This window comes from Cervus elaphus, chromosome 12 (genome assembly GCF_910594005.1).
Source record: "Cervus elaphus chromosome 12, mCerEla1.1, whole genome shotgun sequence".
Lineage (NCBI taxonomy): Eukaryota > Metazoa > Chordata > Mammalia > Artiodactyla > Cervidae > Cervus > Cervus elaphus.
In genome coordinates, this window is record NC_057826.1 from 29,144,486 (window position 1) to 29,158,745 (window position 14,260).

Genomic DNA, 14,260 nt, shown 5'->3' on the forward strand with positions numbered 1-14,260 from the left:
TTTTGAACTGTGGTGTTGGTGTTGAAGACTCTATAGAGTCCCTTGGACAGCAAGGAGATCAAACCAGTCAACCCTAAAGGAAATCAGTCCTGAATATTCGTTGGAAGGACTGAAGCTGAAGCTGAAACTGAAACTCCAATACTTTGGCCACCTGATGGAAAAGACCCTGATGCTGGGAAAAACTGAAGGCAGGAGGAGAAGGGGAGGACAGAGGATGAGACGATTGGATGGCACCACCAACTCGATGGACATGAGTTTGAGCAAGCTCCGGGAGTTGGTGATGGACAGGGAGGCCTGGTGTGCTGCAGTCCATGGGGTCACAAAGAGTCGACACAACTGAGCGGCTAAACTGAACTGAGACTGATCGTTAGATCATCTATAGCACACTACGAACATTATCCTTATTCATTCTCCTCAAACAGAGGAATAACACAGACTATCTTTTGGGTTAATTCTAAACCACAGGATTTACTTCCAAATTAAAAATTATATGATCTAGATTTCTGGAAGCCATTTAATAAGTGATAAAGTTAACTCTGAAAACAACTCTTCAAAAAAACTTTTGGTCACTATGTCAACATATACACGCACACAAACTGAGAAGGCAGCAAACCATTTAAAGTAAAATGAATAAAGAAAATACAGGATTTTCTAGTAAAAATAACAGCAACAGAAATGCCAATTAGTAATCACTAGTATATAGGCTGTTGACATAAACTATTTAAAAAATACTATAAATGAAAATACCCTTCTATATCAATTAGTATATGATTCTCTGTTAAATACCATACAACAGGTTATAATTCATAAAGTACTAGCAATTCAGAGTGACTGGTTAAATGATTCTAAAAATGCTTTAACACAATTTTAAGACTCAGAACACTCTTAATTTTCATATCTTACTTAAATGATTTTTATTCACCAGACTAGCCATATCTTCAGCATACTTGCTAATAAACTGTAAGCTTGGTAAAACCCTCTTGGTATAAACATCTGTTTAACGTCTATCTACCCCATTAGACTGTAAGGCCCTGTTGTTCATGCCATGCCTCACAGCACGGTACCCAGCAGGGAAGAACGGCTTGGTATTTTGTAGAAAGGGGCATGTGAACAGTCATCTGGTATTGTAGTATGAACATAAGAAAAACCAGTAAGATGGAGGTCAGGTTTCCAAATTCTATAAATTTCAGAATGTTCTTACTGTGTGTAAACAATTGGAATTTTGTAATTACATGTACTCTGAGAGTATGTAAGGAATATATCTCCAGCTTCTCCACACTTTAATACTGTTCTTTCACTTATTCATTAGAAAAAGTCAGTAGATGCTTTTTATCTCTAGCCTGGAAATGTGCTTTCTAGCCACTTAAGGACCATTTCAACAAAATTTCAGACAACAAAACACTGTGGTTATTCTGTTATAACCAAACACCCATTCAAAAGACAAATACTGAACAAAGACTGTAAGCCAAGAACTAAAGAGTACAGCAATAAAACAGATACATGCTCCAGCCTCCAGGGAGTTTGTATTCTAGTAAATCACTTTTCAATAGATTGTTACTTCTGTTTTGTTGAATCATCTTAATGCAAAACAAGGGACCTCCCTGGTGGTCCAGTGGGTAAGACTCCAGGCTCCCAATGCAGGGGGCCTCGGTTCGACTCCTGGTTAAGGAACTGGATCCCACATGATGCAACTAAGACTTGGCACAGCCAAATAAATATTTAAATACAAAACAAAAACAAACAACAAAACAATGATAGTGGTGGCTGTTTTTCAAAAACTGGATCCTCTTACATGCTAAACTTATCAAATCCATTAGAATACACAACATGGCTACAGGGAATTAGAAACCAGAATATTTCACTGGTCTCAGTGCATTAAACCACTACAATTCTACCAATTATTTCTAGAGAAAATATCTGTTAGAGACCTTTCAGAAAAACCAACTAAGTTATTTTTGAAATACTGTTTCTATGTTGGTAAATGTCCTAATAATTTAAATATGTGTGTGCACATACATACAGGTGTTTTCTATGTGTGCACATATATGCATCAGTATGAGGATGTGGACATGTTTTTTTAATTGTGTTCATGTGCATACTCAGTTTTTCAATGGAAGAGAGAATACTTAAAAAATATACCCGGCACTGACTTCATGCTATTTATTCTAAGTAAATTTCGTTTCAATTCAGTTGTTTTCAATTTATTTTAGGAGCAAGCAGAACAATTTTTATACTATGCTGTTCTGGTCACTCTACGTTGATATCAGCCTGTCATCACTGCAACAGCTGCATGGTAACAACTTCCTGGTAGCACATAATTTCATGCTAAGTAAAATTCATTTTCCCCCACAGAAACAGCTTTCTCTAATTTTTTAAAAAATTCACAGAAAGACAAATGAGTGACAAGATCCTGCATAGTAAGAAGTAACTATATACTTATGCTGACACTGCCTCTAACCTAATACAAACTGAAGTGATTTTATTTCTCTAAGCTTCACTTTTATCAACAATGGGAGGGTGGGAGCAAACTGGAGGGTTGGACTAGATGTTCTCGTAGGTCCAACCTGCAATGATTTCACAACTAAGTGGAAATAAACCACTATCTGATAATGTATCATGAAAATAAGAATAATTTCCCCAAATTTAATGTCTAATAGTTTGATTCCATATACACTAAAGAAACAGTGGAAAAAACAATCACTAATTCCCAGATTCCCAACTTTATAATCATCAGGCTCCACTCCCTTTCTGAATTATGTGTTTTGGAATGAGCAGAATATAACTTTTTTAAAAAATAATTGCAGTGGGCTTTTATAAACAATCTAACACTGATTTATTCCCACAAATCAGCCTTTAGAGCATTCCTGTTTTTTAAAAAAATATGATGCCTAAATAGTAAATAACCTATTTTTCCCAAATTTTTCCTTCTAAACAAAAACAGACTTTTCCAGAATATGAAAAAGAATTTATCTTGAATATACTAGAAAAAGCACCATATTTTTCTGACTCTTTAGTGACAATCAGTTCCATTCGAATATGTAAGATATTGCTTTGAAACATCAAAGGAGAATTTAACTACCCAGCTGGGTTTAAACCTCTTGTTCATCATTAGAAATCAAACAGTCCTCAAAATGTCATACCCTCACTTGGCCAAGTCAAGTCTCCGAAACTGTTTCTATATCAAATTGGCCCAGAAAACATCATCAAAATCTGTTTGCTAAAGTGGAATTACTTTAATCCTAACTAAATTCACTTGTAACCTCCTCCCCACAAACACACCACTTAGTGTTCAAATTACCACATTAAAAAACAATGTTCTTTAATAATATATCAACTCTTTTTAGAATTCGTATTGTTAAATCAATCTAAACTAGTCCTTGAAAAAGAATTTCAAAAACAAAATGCAACATTTATAGAAATTTTAAATTCAGGGGAGAAGTTAGGAAATAACATCTTTAGAAAAAGATTTTAACATCATTAAAGTATTTAAAATATAAAAAGTGAATCCTACACATTTAAAAAAATTAACCAATTAACTTTTTTGGCCACTCCATGCAGCTGGTGGATCTTAGTTCCCCAATCAGGGATTGAACCCAGGCCCCGGCAATGAAGGCATTGAGTCCTAACACATCCAAGACATATCCAAATGTTATCTAGAAGGATCCCAAGTGAAAAGACTGATTTAAGTTCAACACAGCTATAATAACAAAGTCACACCCTGTGCAGGTTAGGTTCTACAGTCAGAGTAAAGCAAAAACTGGTCAAAATAACCCCTTCAAAAGTCCTTTAAATAGCCCATAAAGTACATTTTTCTGTGCATACTATAATCTCTATGTATAAATCCAACCCAGCTAGCATTTCTTCCAGCGTTAGAATAGATTGCTGTTTGTTCTGTGGAAAATCAGATAAAGTACTTGGCTTGCTTTTGGCAACCATGTTGTTTTAAAAACACTTTTTATTGGGGGAAAAGAGGAATTCTTTGCTATTTTTCTCCCTAGTTAGGTGTTTTCAACTTTAGTTAAATTCAAATAAGTTAAATGTACATATGATATGACTTTGCTGAACATGACAGGTTTCTGAATGTTCATTCAATTGAATTCATGGAGAATAAACGGCATCTGAGATGGCTACAAAGGCTGAATGTGACTTACATGGAGGGAAAGAGACAGCATTTCTAAATGAAAAAAAAAAAATTTTTTTAAACCAAGAAAAGCCTCAGTACTGTAGTAGAAATAGAAGCCAGAATATGAATGATAAAAGAAAGAATGGAAGTTGTGAAGTAGAAACACTGAATAAATCTATTATTTTCATCAAATTCTAAGATAAAATGAAAATAGGGAGATAGGGCATTAGCTTAAAGAAAAAGTAGAGTTCAAGGAAGAGTTTTTGTTTGTTTTGGTTTTGTTGTTTTAGGTTTTATTCTCCCTTGAGCACCAATAAATGAGGCAGTGTTGAAAAGTATTATTTTTACATTCTTTCTCTGATGCTTGTCTTGCTACTGAACTACCATTTGTTGCCAAGAGGACAGAGTGTCCAGCAAATCATATCTGTTTCTATAAAAAGATCAGAAAAGAAAAACATCAAGCAGACTATTTGGTGAGACAAAAATCTGCCTCCTTAAAAAAAGTCCCCACAAATTTTAAGAAAAACATTTTTTACCAGAAATTTTACAAACTTTTCAGGCATACAGCATTTTGGCTCATTTACTTTTAGTAATTACAAACATAGTTTTCAAGAAAAAAAATTCCTATCTTGGCACTCTAAGTAGACTTTTAATTAGCCATCAATAACAACGACTTAAGTCTAAAATTTTGAACGTGATAAAATATGAAAATTGCTTTATATAAAGTTCTCTACAAATATTACTTTTATGATACAAGCAAAACAAAAATATCACATAAGATTAGTAGAATTTTGAAGCAGAAATATTTTTCAGTGGAAAGGGAGCAGAAAGCTTCTTTAAACCATAATAGAGATCAAATAGTTCAAGAAATTACACATTTTTTAGATCTAAATCCTCTGTGCCTAGTACAGTGCTTAGCACATACCAAGAATGTTTGTTTCATAAATGAACAAATGTTTTATAATGATCCACCATATACCACTCACTCTAATCCTCTAATCCAAGCCATCCCTCTCAAAAACTACAAAACAAATCTGGTTCTATTTGAGGACATTTAACTACAGAATAAGTGGTTATTGTCCCATTCCCATTGTAGAAAAAAAACAGCTAAATCAAACTATACTGACTTTATCCTTCTTTTGTCCTAAAAGGAAACAACAAGTACTATGAATACCCTAACCATCCCAACCTGCCTTCCCCAAACACATATCACCACTACCACACTCACAAAACCACCACGTAATTAGATCTAGACTCTAAATGTAGAATAGAATATTTACGATTCTCTGATTCCCTTGCAATTTCACATAAACTTTTACTACAGTCATGCAGATAGAGAATATGATTATTTAACACACAACAATCACAAATAACACCCACACAAAGGACACAAATATTCACTGAACATCTACTGTACGCCATGTACTATGCTAGCCTTTATAGATACAGTTGAGATACGTATTATTTTGTTTACTTTATAGGAAAACAAATTAATGTTCTCTAAGACCAAGGAACGTACCCAAGTTTTAACCCTAAATTTCCAGCATTCACCAAGCACTTTCCTACAGGACCATGGTATAAAAATCGATTGATCTGAACATTTAGGACATTAGGCCCTAGTGGACTTCCCTGTGGCTCAAACGGTAAAGAATCCGCCTGCAGTGCAGGAGACCCGGGTTTGGTCCCTGGGTTGAGAAAATTTCCTGGAGGACAGCATGGCAACCCACTCCAGTATTCTTGCCTGAAGAATCCCAGTGGACAGAGGAGGCTGGCGGGCTGCCGCCCATGGGGTTGCAAAGAGCCAGACACGACTGAAAGACTAGGCACAGCACACGGGCACCGGTGAAGGGAAGCGAGAAAGGGTGCACCGCGAGAGGGGGTTCTGCTTTCAAGCACTGAACAACACATGCTTATATTTATATTAAACGCAAATTCGGAAATGCTCATTTGTTTTAAAATGTTTATATATAAGTGCTTTTTAAATGAAAGTTACCCTAATTCGTTAAAACATACAACTCAATTTCTTTTCAGAAAACATTCACATTCAACTTCGCCACAATACATCTAGGTTGATGCAAATTTCACCTGTACTGAGCTATGTGCTTCATCTTTCTTAGAATCTCTCTTAGAAGTTCAGTCTTCTTTTTTAACAAGGAAAACAAACAAACAAACAAACAAAACAGTATCTTGCTCAAAAAAAAAAAATAAACTATGGCTTGTCTATAAATCCATGAAAACTGAACAGATTTTAAAATATGAACCAGGAAGACTACTTCAACTGGAAAGAAATCCTACAAATGTAAAACTAAGCCACTTTCCTAGAAAGTTGACTTAATAACCAAATCCTTAAATCACATTTTACTACGGTTTAACAGATCATTTTTCATACTCGACAGATATGCTTTATGTTTATGACATGAACTACATAAGCAATTCAGAAAAAAATCACATTCTTGGTATAAATTTTTCATCTGAGAACATTATGTGTTCAATAAGCATAAAAATGGTTCTACAATACAGGAGTACACAGACTACCACACAATTTGTTTTTGTTTTTAAAAATTAAAAAAACTAACTTTATTTTATAACTTTTATAAATACATAAATACACACAGAAATAAATGAGAAGTACATTTAGTAAACCAGTGCACTAGAAGACAAAGAAAGCAATTAGTATGGGAGAGTTTAATGAACACAGCTTTAAAGCCCTTCTGGAAATTACAGGCTTGATAAAAGCACTAACGTTCTACCAGTTGCTGAAACAGGTGCTACTGCCAATCAACTGCATTTGCTGAAGCTGAAGCATAAAGACATTAATTAATCTCTATACTGAAATCAATGGCTGCCTGCCATTTTGATTATCATTTTTTTTAAAAGGGAAAAAGATACAGTCCTTATATGGCCAAATACAACTCTAGGTAAACTACAATTCTAGGTAAGTGCTGTATCTACTTACTTAGTTATATTATTTTCTGGTGTTCTTTATTCTAAGCCCAAAACTTCAGTAGGTTGGAGTCCTGGGTCTTACAGTCTCTCCAACTGTTATTTATGAGTTATTTCCAGTACCACAAAGAATATGAAAGTATTTGTGAGATACTTAGGGAGAAAGAGCCCTTCTTTGTTGTTGTTCCTTTTGAACCTTTCTATCAAGAGATACATGACTCACGGAGGCATTCTTTAGGTCACATCTGCCTTTCCATTAGAACTTACCCACACTCCCCTATCCCAGCTCTCAAAACACACACACACACACACACCACATACCATACACCACACGCAATGCACACACCACACATTGCACACACGCACACCCCTAAATATTTTGTCCTACCACCATCATATCCTACCTACCTTTATCATGTGAACTCTGTTCAAAGCACTGCTCAAAATTTAACAAAGATAACAATATTTAATGCTTCCCAAGTCTGGGCAATTTTTACAAAACTGATTCTGAAGTTCTTTTAAAATATGCTGGGACACGATGCCAAAGAAATTGTTTCACATCCATTTGAAAACATGTAAATATATATATATAAAGTGAAAAATGTATGTGGGGGTTCTTTTTATGATTTTCCATCCTTTCAATGTTTCAAGTTAACACTGATCTTTGAATCTTAAGTAACACTATCTGTTCTACATGTTTTTAAAGTTGCTTTCATTCAACTGTACATGCCTGTGACCTCCACAATGACCTCTACAAAAGCAGTTGTGCACTTTACTGTGGTGCAAATCCTCACAGACAAGTTGAACCTGTTCTTTTTGGCGCAGAGCCCTTTCGCTGAACACACAGCTGAGATTTATTATAAAAGGGGAACTAAGGGGCATTATTGCACAACATTTATCCTTCACATACAGCCAAGTATAATCTTTTACAACCTTTGAGAGCTCTTAAATAAACAGATCTTCTCTTAATTGCATAAAGAGTTTCTTATTTGTCACCAATCATATGGCATATTGAGATTCATTTTACATTAAGAAAAAGCTAGCACAAAAAACATACATTCTAAAAAGTTGTTAGTCTCGTAGCATTCATTCAAAAATAATAATACTCTGAACACTCAGACCTAAGGATACTTTGAATACTCAGACCTTGCTGTTTTTAGCAAGTTCAACACAGGTAATGAACACCTGTCTTCAAGGATTTATACTTTTAATAGGTTTAAGAAATCTTTCTATAGCACTTCTATGGGTCTTTTGAAAACATTTCAGAGAAAATATTAACCTTTACTTTTATACTGTTTTGTGTTTTCTTTTTAACTTCAAAGTTCAATTTTAATTAGCTTTCCCATAGAATTTTATAAACAGTTACCATTTCTAAAGAATTTTGAACTGAGCTCTGATATACATAACTGCTACCAGGCAGATCTCACTTCAACAGCAGATCTGATACTGTGGGGGAAGAGAAATTTCATGAATTCTAAGAAGTATCTCTTACAACAGAAATTACCACACCATTTACATTAATTCTTCAGGATTTGCTAATTGATTCATCATCAAGACTTGCCTGTAGAAAACAAAGAAACTACTATAACCTCAAGTATTCTATCCTGAAAGTCAGGTTCAAACTAGCTTATCAGCCAACTGCTCAACATAAAGGAAACTAAAATATGTTGATTCAGGTGAATATTTCCTTGCTCTAAGTTCTTCTGATCTTTTTCACTACTATTAAGTGTACAAACAATCGGGGAAATGCCTGTAGACGTATGGGAGGGGGGCAGAGTGCATTGTTTAATGGACATAGGACTGCAATTTTATAAGATGAAAAAAATTACAGAGACTGACAGTGGTGGTTGCAAAACAATATGAATGTATTTAATGCTACTGAACTGTATACTTAAAAATGGTTAAGATGGTAAATCATATGTATTTTACCAGAATAAATTCAGTTTAATTTAAAAGATAAAATTATTATTTTTTAAAGGTTGATTCATGAGTTTATTTTTAATGGTGAAAAAATCTAATGTTACATTTTTAGGAATCAGGGGTTCCTAGTGAGCAAAACAGACATATTCACAGATGATACCAAATATATTCTGTAAAGACAAACTAAGTAAAGAGTTAAATAAGAAATTTCTTTCAGTTAAATTAAACATTTTAAGCAACATATTTATATTGCTCCAGACCTAAGAAAAGATGTTTTAAACAATCTGTCTCTCTAATACTCTCTCCTTCTGTCTGGGGAATACAAGTAGATTTTCATGAGTTTGGATATTTTTAAACTTCGTCACTAAAACAGAAAAAAAATTTTCATGTAAATATGTAGTCTTTCAGAAAAAACTTATATTAAATTTTAATTGTTTTTGCTAGCATTACATCTTTAAGCAGATGTAATTAGTATGCTAGAAATCACTAACCAGTTTCATTCATAATGTTTATACTACTTGAGGAAACATAAAAATTGATGACAATAACTATAAAACATGAAACAAATACATAAAAAATGTCTCAAGACTTGATCTTACACAATGTTCTAACACTATGTCAACACTGGTGGTATTTTTTAAATACCTAAGCCCTCTAATTCATTTTGAAATGCATGTGCTTTAAGATTTCCATAATATCCAAAACCACTCTTGATGAAGTCATAACTATAATTAAAAATAACATCCAAAGAACCCATAGTTGTAATGTTAAGCAGGTTAACCCAGGTTAACCTCCAAATAACTTAAAGCAGCTGTAAGAACAATTCCAGTCTCCATTTATTTTGGTTCTTCACACCACAACAGCTTTCTCTTCTGTCTCTCTCTTCTTTCTAGCAAGAATGCAAACAAATACACTATCTGCCTATAACTCCTTACTCTTTTAAACTCCTCATACTGTGTCCTCATCAAATAATGCAATGTTTAAAATACAGGCTTTGGAGTCCAAAAAGTCAAATCCCAGCTCGACCATATCATTTTTTTAACACGCCTCATTTTTACCTGTAAAATTACTTTCATGACTCAAATAAAATATATTTAAAGGACAGGATAGTCTAGTATGTACAAAATGCTACTCTATTATCACCTTCATCAGGAAGAGAAAGAAGAGGAATATTTTGCACCATTGCCATCACCACAGGCAAGTATTAACATATGAATGGTAACCTTTCAAAAGCCTGTCTGTAAAAGCTCAAGACATTTTCCCACAGAAAGAAAAGTTTTGAATGACGGTACAATCCTGAAAGTAGACTAACAATATATAAAACATTATCTTAAATTTAGTAGAGCCCTGGAAGCAATACATGAGAGAAAATAAAGTTTGCTTTCTCTTTCCTGGGTGCAACCCTGGCCTTAGGCAAAACTTCAAATTTCTGAAATTTCAGCTTCCCAGATTTTGCCTTCTGTATTCCTCTCCAGATCTACTATCTTTGGCAGGCGTTTCATGTCGCCACAGCACTCTAACACTTAGTTCCTAATGAGAAACATTCCACTCAAACCTACTGATTCTCAGTGCGCTCCACGATTTTAGTCACCAACCTACATCTCACCACAGAACTTCCTGATATCACTAAGGTGTTAGAAGTAAAGAAATTGCACTGCATGATTTTACACAGTGGACATCTGGTTTTTATTACATTATTATTGCTTTCAAAAAGAACATTTGTAAAACATATTTTTCTGAAACAAAATACAAAGCAGTAGTTACCTTTTAAGTATATGGGCTAAGAAATATTCATTGATCATTTTATACCTTGCATAATGTTTTTGTGTTTTTAGCAAGTGTCCACAAATTATCTGGGCCAAATTTTTCATCTTCATGTTTTCCTATATTAAAATCAGATTCTCAAAAAGCATTAACATTTTTCACAATGAATCAACTATGGTAACATCAGGAATTCCACAATGAAAACTTGGAAGAGTACAGAAGCCCTAGCTAAAATCTGAGTGTCCATAAATAATGAAACTCAGAGAATCCTCTAAGTATACAATATATTAAACATCATCTCCAGTCTTACTGGCCACTTGATTTTTAATCCCTTCTTCAATATCCCTATATATGACTAAACACCTTACAACGTATCAACCGAAGTACCAGAATAGTTTATAGAGCCATGCCTCAGTACCTAAATAAATGCATAAAAGTATACACTTAACTGAATGAAGAAGAGATGATACCTATATGACACAAAAAAATGTATCTCTATGTGCACAAATCATAATATTTGTCTTACAAAGTTTAACTACAACTTTTCTTCTCTTCATTTTCTTTATCTCATAAGACTTTCTAGGAAATATGATTTATTTTTTTTCTTTTTTGACCATACTATGCAGCATCTTAGTTCCCCAACCAGGGATAGAACCCATGCCCCCTGCAGTGGAAGCACAGAGTCTTAAGCACTGGACTGCCAGGGAAGTCCTGGAAGCATGACTCTTACTGAAGAGAGATATGCTCTTGCTAAGAACAATGTCTTAAGCACTGGACTGCCAGGGAAGTCCTGGAAGCATGACTCTTACTGAAGAGAGATATGCTCTTGCTAAGAACAATGCACTGATATCAATCGCCATGGTAATACAAATACAAATTCATAAATTCTTAGGATGCATCTTTAACTAAAGTATTTTAGTCAATAAAGCACTAGATCATTTCTTAACTATGAGCTTACCTAAGGCTTTAACCTAGTCTGCATTCTTGGTTTCTGTTTTCAATAATTCCAAGTGATGGCCAGACTAATGTTTGTTTTTCTATACATCTACCACACAGTATCTGCTCAATAGAAATTGCCATAAAATGTGAACCCAATAAAGAATAGAGTTACTTTTAGGGTTTTTACTATCTGCAAAATAAAGTTATGCTTTAAATCATTCTTTAATGACTTAAAAAGTCTTTAATACTTTTTAATAGACTGTATCATTATTTCCTATTAACCTATTTATAACCGAACAAATTCTTCTTCCTTTGTGTTTAGACTGCTTAAAATTTTTGGAAAGTCTACATCCAGTTCTAAGACTTATGTTTAGAGTTAGTCACTTAAATCTCTTCCTTTTACTCATTTTCAGCTTCTTTACTTTTTAAAAATATTATCTACTATCTTAGCTAGGAATCTGGAAAGTAGTTTATAATTTACAGTATCTAAGAAAATCATTCGAAGAATCTGTTCTGAGCTTACTTTCACTTAATTTCATTTTATTCTCACAAATACCATATTACAAAATATATTCCAGTCAATAAGGAGTATATTATTCCAAATGAAGAAGGTTATTTATCCGTGTCCCATAACCATTAACTCATACAGCCAGAATTTGAAACTCCTCAGTCTGATACTAAAATGCTTATCTATCCCTAATCACACTGCTATCCTTCCTATCTTCTGTAAAAAGGCAAATAAAAGTCTCTTGGTTGTGCCATTAAATAGAATATCAGGAGGATACATTTACCTTCCATTACCTTTCATTCTCAACCCAAATGCCCCTATTGGGAAAAGTACAAGTTGCTACTATATAGAACACAAGGAAAATAACTTGATAATCTTTGATAAAACACAGTGGGGCTTTACTAGAACTAGTGACAGCTATAAAAAAAACTATGCAAAATTATTTACCATTTCAAGGACAAGAGGTCTTGCACCAGAAATAGGTGATTATATTTATGGATCTAATTTCTTTTTTTTTTCCCATTTATTTTTATTAGTTGGAGCCTAATTACTTTACAATATTGTAGTGGTTTTTGCCATACATTGACATGAATCAACCATAGATTTACATGTGTTCCCCATCCCGATCCCCCCTCCCGCCTCCCTCTGCATACCATTCACCATTGCAACAAAAAAAATAAAATACTTAGGAGTATATCTACCTAAAGAAACAAAAGACCTATACATAGAAAACTATAAAACACTGATGAAAGAAATCAAAGAGGACACAAATAGATGGAGAAATATACCGTGTTGATGGATTGGAAAAATCAATACTGTGGATCTAATTTCTGAAACTAAATCATCACTATAAAAATAAAAAGACTATTTTATAGAACCATGTCATTATCAATAATCCTCTTAGTATACACAAAGGCAATGTAAGAGTTCCTACCCATGATCCTATGGGTTGGTTCAAGGTCTAATGTTATTTCCTTTATCAAATACTTTTTCCTTCTTTCATTTCCATCTTTACCTGTCTCTCTCCTACTTCACATGTTTAACTCAAGAAACACTCTGGTATAATCTTAAGAATCTGAAGGTTTATATTCTGATTCTGACTTCCATTGTCCTCCTAGGCATAGAAGACATATTAGTAAAAAAGGACAAAGAGGTAGGATCAATAATACTGATGCTGCTTATTTATATGTAAGTACATTCGATGGCATAAAATACTCTCCAATTACAAGATCTCATTAAAGTGACTACAGATATAGAAATCTAGCACCACAGGCATTTCAAACAACTCAATATACTAATTTTAGATGTATTCTAAAAAATTCATATACATTAAATAACATTCATTTTTACAGCAGAATATAATCAGTAAAACTATAAATAGGAAGCTTTGAAGGAATGTTTGTCACTTATTTGAATTAGCACTTTTCAATTTAAACGTATGATCCCTCAAATGTAAAGTCAAAATATGATCTGAAAGAAGGCACTGTTATCTATCTTATGAAAAAGTAAGCCCTAAATAAAATTCCAGCAAAATTATCTATAATTGTGTTTATATTATATGAATGACTTGCTATTTCTCAAAAACAGCATGTGGAAACTAAGTAATTCTCAAACTTGCAAAGTATTTCCATGTGCTTAACAAGAAAACTATCCAAAACAAACAATGCTTAAGAAATATTTTATTATTTTTATTACCCTACCATCTGTTTTAGTCCTTTTTTCCCCCTTTGGTTTCACTCACCTTCTTTCTTTCTGTTGCCTGCCTATTGCTCATAGTAGCACTTCTAAAGAATAAGGCAGCAAAATTAGATAGCGTGTTGGGGACTTTAGTCCCAGATATTACTTGACAATGACATAGTCTACAGTTAAATATCTATGGACATAAACTCCTAAATAAGTTAATACACACCTCAATGAAAATACTAAATATACTATGGTATCTTTCACCTAGTCTTCAAGATTATCATTCAATATTCACCAAAGGGAAAATATAGTAAGATCCTGTGTTTCTTAAAAAAAGTTAATACCTTTTATTACTATAAGCCTTAATTTTACATGTGTTT

General features: G+C 33.6%; 1 protein-coding gene across 5 annotated transcripts in view; it reads right to left on the reverse strand.

The window, feature by feature from the left end:
• The window catches only part of MNAT1 (MNAT1 component of CDK activating kinase), a 199,053-nt gene that overhangs the window by 93,406 nt on the left and 91,387 nt on the right, over positions 1-14,260 (reverse strand). The gene's annotated exons all lie outside the window — the stretch shown is intronic.